Source organism: Rhipicephalus microplus, unplaced genomic scaffold (genome assembly GCF_043290135.1).
Source record: "Rhipicephalus microplus isolate Deutch F79 unplaced genomic scaffold, USDA_Rmic scaffold_15, whole genome shotgun sequence".
In the NCBI taxonomy this organism is placed as follows: Eukaryota; Metazoa; Arthropoda; class Arachnida; order Ixodida; family Ixodidae; genus Rhipicephalus; species Rhipicephalus microplus.
In genome coordinates this window covers 22,505,396-22,512,247 of record NW_027464588.1, presented here as the reverse complement: position 1 = coordinate 22,512,247, position 6,852 = coordinate 22,505,396, and positions in this window count along the sequence as shown.

The following is a 6,852-nucleotide window of genomic DNA, read 5'->3' as shown; positions in this document are numbered from 1 at the left end:
GCACCTTACCCTAACAAAGCGTGTTGCCCAGTGTTCTCCGTTTGTACGATAAGATGGTGTGTATCTCTAGCATCCTTGTTGAAGTCCTTCAAAAAATTGGGAGAGCATGCCTGACCTAGTATTTTTTCTTTCTTTCTACAGAAGGGTTGAAAAGCGAGCTAGTTGGTATTGATTCATACTGAAATATTGGCAGTGCAAACTAACGGAATGCAAAAAGAGGAGACAAACAAGTGTAACAAACTGCGCTTGTTCGTCTCCTCTTTTTGTGTCCCGTTAGCTTCCACTGCCATTATTTCAGTACGAGTCTTTCTGTTGCATTGTGCAATATTCCCTCTTATAGCCTTTACCTTCCTACAGGCAACGATGGCAGTTGTGTGTGAAACGGTGAATTGCTACGAGAAAATGGGGCAATATGAAATGACAAGTGACCTTGACAAAAGATATTTAACACGGCCGATTACTGAGAAGCCCACAACTGAGAAAGCATCAATTATTGGAAAACAGCACATATAAATAAACATCAGACTCTGCCCAGGCGGCGCTGTGAAAAATGCCACCACCTGCGCTCTCACCACCGCCCTTGCCACAACTGAGCCATCCGCAAGCGAGTGTACATAGCCCCCCTTCTTTCGCTGGTGTTGAGGCGCAGTTTCCTGAAAATTAAGGACCTGAAAAGCTTCTTTTGTCAATCCACCATTGCTTCAGAAAAGTAGGAAGCTCATAAAAGTGCAAATACAATGCAAAAAATTGTTTCAGTTATTTTGGCGTGCTGCAACAGTGAGCACCGCATGACATCGACTTTGAGGCAAGCACTCTGACGTGCGTTCTGTAATGTCTATAAATGTGTTAAATTTGGACATACACATAATGTCAGAGCGATGGACATACACGAGCAATGTATCTTACGATGAGTGGTACGAAGCTCACTTTATCAGGCATGAATGCCCTTGGCGATTTTCGCCTTTGCAGTTGCATTCTCTATCCATCTCTCGCTTCCTGGACATTTAACTGTTTTATTACGCATCCTCAAATGATCTGTTGGCGGCTGTCTTCTGTTCGTATACACTGCAAGAGAGGATACAAGCATTTTCACTCTCTCAATGTACGACGAAAGGCAGAACCGAAGTCTCGGAGATAGCTCCGGTAATCGCGGAGACCACGGGCAGAAAAACGTGATGGCAGTCATGACCAGCATTTTGTGACTTTATAGTATGACGCACGTGTTAACTGTGAGAAAAGCAGGTGTAGCCTCCAGTTTAATCGATGATGGTGTTGATTCTCAGCATTGGAAAAGGAATGAGCAGTGTCTGGCTATTTATTGCTCTGTTATCTGTGCGCAGGCACCAGTTACCATCTTCCTTTGGAGTGATGATGACAGGTGAGGTAAATGGAGACACTGATTGATTGACTGATATGTGGGGTCTAATGTTCCAAAACTACTACAAGATTATAAGAGACGCTACAGTGGAGGGCTCCGGAAATTTCGACTACCTGGGGTTTTTTAACATGCACCTAAATCTGAGCACACGGGCCTACAGCATTTTTGCCTCCATCAAAAATGCAGCCACCGCAGGCAGCATTCGATCCCATGACCTGCGGGCCAGCAGCCGAGTACCTTAAGGCTTGTTCACACCGAAGGCGGGGCGGCCAAAATGGTGAGGGAGCAACGCGGTAAGCGGGAAAAACCTCCCCTTCAGGCGGCAAAAGCGGGAGAAAAACCAGGCGGCAAAGGCTGATTGCTCTCAGCAATTTTTAGCCACCTGCCGAGGCTCGTCACTTTGCCGCAGCCAATCAGAATGCCACGCAGCGGAGGCGTAGGTGTACGTTTGGGAGAAGCACTGACACGTCATAGCGACACGTGCGCAAAATCGCGAGATGCCCGCTTCTTCTGCCGTGCGACCAGACGAAGGAGGCATGCGGTCCCAACAGGTTCACGCACTCGCCTCGCCGCCTGCTGCCTCAGAAATCTTGTTTTGCCGCGCCACCTTCGGTGTGAATGAGCCTTTAGCCACTATACCACCGCGGCGGGGCAAATGGAGGCACTGAAGGCCAAATTTACTTTGGCATCTAACATTTCTTGTGCCATGCTTTCTTCTCTTATGTCAAGTTATAAAGCTTTATCTTGACTATTTGGTTGTAAAGCAGGAACAGAACCTTGAACTTTGTTGTTGTTGGTGGATACCCTCCCAAGCAAACTAGTTTGGGGTACCGTTGTGAAATTTCACTGTTTTTGTTCGATATCCACAGGTGGTCTGCTTTGGGTTTTGGCTCCGCTTTGTCATCTTCTTTATTAACGCACTGCATCATCTCAATTCAGCCTCAACAGCCTCATATCCGGACAAGCAAAGAAAAAGTCTACACCAAAGTGTCTAAAACTAGGCTACAACTTCCGCAGTTTCAGACTGGTACATCACTTTCAGACAGGCTTAACAAAAACAAACAGCCTCGTTTTGTGCCTTAGGGTCAAACTGAGAACTCTCCATTTATTTCATTTTTTTTTCTCAAATCTGTGCAATGAGCACTCCTCAATCATGGACTCTATCTTGGTGGTGTGCAACGACTCGTAGTGACCCGTCACTTGGGAAGACTTTGGCAGCTGCTCACGAAACTCCTGATGCTCTTGTCCTTTGAACATCTTGATGAGACTTTGCCTTCGTCTCCATCTAATGACGGGCCATATCTTGGAGTGACTGCAGCAATGTCTCCAGAGTTTCTGGCATTCTAGCTTGAACCGTTGTTACAATTCCTAAGGTAAGCTGTGTATGACTAGTGCTACAGCAGAAGCCGGTGGAAGATCTGGCTTTGGAAGTAGCAGCAATCGACACTTCTCAATGTAATAGCAGAATCCTTCAATAATTTTACTGGTCATGAAGCTTCGCCGTAACTCTGTGGGAGAGCTTTGTGCGCTGCGAGCGGAGGCGGCGCTGCATCTTCGTGCCGGACATAGGGCAGACCGGAGGAAAGCTGGCTACCGGTGCCGTTTTGGGTTCACTGCATATTATCGTGGCGTGTCATCACGCAGTTTTCACCATGTGATTACTATTTTGCCTAGTGTTCTGTGCCTGAAGATCGACAAGGATGCCGTGTACCTGCTGTGTACCTGGTTGTCAACCCAATTATAAAAGAAATGAAAAAGTCTCCAAGTTCGTGCGGCTTAGAGATGGTGAACGGGGGAAAAGTGGAAGCGCGCAATGCCACGACAAGACACTGGGGGTTTCACATATGATTCGCCGAATGTGCATGAGTGCGAAAAGCACTTCAATGAGAGTGACATCATTCGCCTGGACCAGTGGTTAATCAAAGGTGGTGTGAAGTCACCGTGCGACGTTCCGAAACTTCTGCCAATGCTGTGCTGAAGATTTTTCACGGCCTCATGGCGTATTGTTATAGTGCAACAAGATGCAGAGCTCACCCGCCTAAAAGTGTTGATGGGAACCGTCAACGAGCTGGATACTGTTGAGGCTGCAATGAACTGTGCATGAGCCCTCTTGACATAGCTGCAATAGATAATGACGCATTTAATAAAGGTGAGCATACCGGCCGCCTCTTCCTCGTTTCATGCCAGTAGGTAATACAGAAGCCCGATTAGTGAAATGCTCATCATTTTCGTTTAAAAAGGCTCTGAGATGACCAAATGTGTAGAGGTGATATGCCTAACAGGTTGGAGCTACATGCAGCTCCTCACAGCTTGGAAAAATCAAAGCACACATCTGTTGCATGCAACAGAGGCTTCAGCGCTACCAATAGAAGCTTGCTAGGATGACAGCGCAAGAGAAGTTGCACCAAAATGATATGCAAAATGTGTGCAAGCTATAAAAGCGTGAGAAGTTAATTTTCAATATGAATGTGTCTTGAGCAGGAGAAAATAACTTTTTGAGTTACATGTTGACATTGCCGGCGCGGGACGCAGTCGGTCAATTTTTACGTTTGCGGAAGTGTGTAAGGCTTTCGACTTAACAGTGAAAACAATAAAGAACAACAGGGAAAACACAGCACGAGTAAACTACACAGCAGAGTAAACGATTGGGAAACTACATTGCCAGCCTAACTTAGAACGCACTAAGGCACCATAGTGATAAATCAACTCAAAACAGGATAGGAAAATAGGGTAAAAGTCACATGAAGTATTGCTTGATCCTCATCACTTTAATTAAAACCACTGATTCATTCAAAGTGGCTCTTGATTTAATAAATACAAGGCAAATTTTAACCGAATGCATATGTAGCCTGAAAGGTTGTATATGTGCTGTTAAATGTTGGAACCACTACACTTGGGCGATGCGTTAGGAACCCCCAGAGTCGTTGAGGAACTCTGGGTTGTCGACAAATTTTCACTAGGTGGTTCAGGAAAAATTAAAGAAGCATGCTTTTATAGCCATAGCATATCTCACAGTGGAATCAGCATGCCGTCAAATTTCTAGCTTCAAGGCCTCATTCTACTCTAAATTTCACTGTATTAGGGCCTCCCCGAATTTCCTAAGGTAACATCACTCTAAAGACTTATTCAACCTTCACGGCTACATTTAATGGCGTTTCACAGCTCTGGCGGATGCTATACAATCGCAGCCGCTCCGATCCTCAGCCGTGGGCGAGGGCGCCCCTAGCGGTTGCTCCTGTCCCTACATCAAACTTTCGCTGAAGCTTCATGACCAGTAAAATATTGACGGACTCTGATCTGACTTTCGAACCACAACATTACTATGTCGAACCACAACATTACTCATGTGGGAAAATTGGTGCATGTTGACGAAATATCGACGAAAATATTGACGGAATGGCTAGGTTCTATTGCTCAAGCAAGCTCCCATGAAATGATGAAGTAAAGCCATCATTGTTCTCCATGGATCATATTCTTGTTCCATAAGACGCAGTTTGTATCATTTTTGTGCACTGCCAGTTAAAAACGGAAGTGTATGTTTCATCCGTTCATCTCTATCACAGCCGTTTTGTCTACAGGCGTATTCAAAGAAAATAATCCATGCCTCTAAATTTCCTCAAAGATCAAAGAGTTCTGGTTTCACCTTGATAGGATGGCTTTCTTTCAGGCTCAGAGCCGATGAGAAGGTCGGAATCATTCCATTTTGTTGACAAACTTAATTTTGCTGAGCTTGAGTTGCCTGAAGAGTAACAAATAGGTTTGTTTGGGAGGTTGGCTTTGATGAAGCTGGCTTCTTCAGTTTCAATGTTACAAGGTGGTTGAAAAGGGAGACTTGAAGATCTTCACGGACTTTTTTTTCCAAGAGTTTGTCCAGAGACATAGACGCCATGTTGAGAACTGTACAGACCAGCTCACCTGTTATCACGTCGACGGGAAGATAAACAGGCTGGTCTTCAGGAAGTGTGTACTTTGTGAAGGCCAGGCTGGCTGTGGCTAACTGAACGAAGAAGGTAACTTACATCATGGATCGTCAAAGCCGGCTGCGCCAAAACATGTAATAAAACTTCACGTAATCACCGACACTGAACACAGTTTATCTTGTTCTATCGAACTTCCTTATTCTCTTCAACAACTGCCCCTTGTCTTTCCGTCTTGTTCCTACTAATACGTGTAGGCTGCTCGCCTTACTTCAATATATATATATATATATATATATATATATATACACACACACAGTAGGTGTACAAGCACACACAAACATCTGGGACATGAGAACAACAGCAAAAATTTGTGGAGTGTTCATATAGCAAGCGTTGCGCAGCACGGCTGTTTTCTTGTGAACGGTTTGCATAAAAAGTGGGGAAAAGTGCATCGTAATTTTTCAGATTTAAAATTATGAAGCCTTTTTCCATGCGACAATCCTTGCTATCTGAGAGTTTCAGTTCGATCTGCACTCATCCAGAGTGCGAGCAGTGCATGGTGTGATTGGCTAGCATTTCTGAAACAAAATTTTTTTACGATAAGGTGGAATGATGCAGTATGCCATGGTGAGTCAGTGGTTCGGCTGCTCAGCTGCTGACCACAAGGTCAGGGGTTCAATCCCTGTCGTGGGGGTTGCACTTCGGTGGTGAAAAATTGTAGAGGCAGGTGTGTTGTGCAATGTCAGAGCAAGTTGAAGAACACCACATGGTCTAAATTTCCGGAGCCCTCTACTACACCGCTAAGATTACTGAGATTCACTATTTCAGATTCATGAGTAAAGGAAAGAACTATAAATTTAAGGGTTTGTTGTCTTTGTTGAACGCATCATAATGAGAACTAGCAGAAAATGATGCCAAACAAACTATAGGGGATGTTATCAAAAGTAACTTTAACAAAATTGTGAAAAGAAAAGTGAACAAAAACGTAACTTGGCAACGTTTTTTGACAATTGAATTGACATTACTTTTTATAACATCCCTATATTTTACTGGGTAATGTTGTCTTGTAATTCTCATTATTTGAGTGGTGAGTAGGCTGACAAAGAAAGCATATGGCATTGATACTTCATTTGAACACCTAATAGTTTGAGGAACTTAAAAGAGCGGAAGCTACTTTGAGTAGACCAGAATATTTAGTTGGAGCAAAAAAAAACTTACACACATTTTTACCAGGCTTTTTAACACATTTTGAGACATAAAAGTGTATGCTGCCAGTAATGTTAGGTACCATTACTTTTGTCACACTATGCACTGTAGCAGGTGTAGTTAGAGTGGTGATAGTGAAGGATTAATCAAGCACGCCACCAACTGCATTCACATCAATGGTCGCGTATTTTAAAAATAAACCTGCTGTATAATAAAAAAAGTTTAGAGCATTTATGATTTTATCCAATTCAAGTTAAACTGTCTGGGTAAGCAAGCCCTTTGCACAAAATCAAAAGGCATAAAGTGATTCATGTATTATAACTATGTGAACAATTTCAGCAACGCAGG